General features: G+C 33.5%; 1 protein-coding gene across 1 annotated transcript in view; it reads right to left on the bottom strand.

Moving 5' to 3' along the window:
• Positions 1-833, bottom strand: part of LOC107578609 (UPF0561 protein C2orf68 homolog) — a gene marked incomplete at its 3' end in the record, with an annotated part of 5,977 nt that overhangs the window by 1,673 nt on the left and 3,471 nt on the right. The gene's annotated exons all lie outside the window — the stretch shown is intronic.

Below are 833 nucleotides of genomic sequence, written 5' to 3'. Positions count from 1 at the left end.
CAGGTTTGGAACGACACGAGGGTGAGTAATTAATGACAGAATGTTAATTTTTGGGTGAACTAACCCTTTAAGTAAGTAGCCACTTATAAAGATCTCACTGTTTTACATTACAAGCTGTCAGAATTTCATCTTATGTTTTTGGCCATATAAAAATCAGCATTTGCATCAAATTGCATATTTTGCTCAGTTTGGGCCTCTGAATAAAAACTAAGGTGTTTTTTCCTTCATATTCTCATTATACCATACTATATGAGCCATAAAATCCTGATGTATAAAATATGATTCTCAACAAAACACACATATGCAAACATGTTTTTCTTATATTTTCTTGCATGTTTTGTTTAAAGGTTTAATAAACTGTTCCAATTCCAAAAAATATTTTTTTTTGACCATTATTTAACCCTCTGGTGTTGATTCGGTCATATTAGACCAGATATCTATTTTTTGTTGTTGTTGAAATGTTAAAAATCACTACTTCATCGGAATGGTATGGAACTCGATGACTTTTATAGCAGTTGCTATGTGACCACAAAAAAAAAATGTGGACTTGATTTGAAAAAGCTAAATGGTCCTAAAAAAATTTCACTTTTTGTGTTGTTTGCGGTCAAAAATGACCAACATTGGAAATTAATTGGAAATATGCAAAAACACAGATAATTTTGTGTGTGTACAATCTACAAAACATTCCTGATGCAGAAAAAAAGTGCACAGCAATGAAAGCGGGACACTCTCTAAAGAGTATAAAACTGACACACACACTCATTCACACACACACACACACACACACCTGTCTGGTCAGCTATCCTTGTGGGGACTCTCCGTAGGCATAATGG

The sequence above is a fragment of the Sinocyclocheilus grahami genome, unplaced genomic scaffold, assembly GCF_001515645.1.
Source record: "Sinocyclocheilus grahami isolate Dianchi unplaced genomic scaffold, SAMN03320097.WGS_v1.1 scaffold11108.1, whole genome shotgun sequence".
Taxonomy (NCBI): Eukaryota; Metazoa; Chordata; class Actinopteri; order Cypriniformes; family Cyprinidae; genus Sinocyclocheilus; species Sinocyclocheilus grahami.
This window is presented reverse-complemented; position numbering and strand designations above follow the sequence as displayed.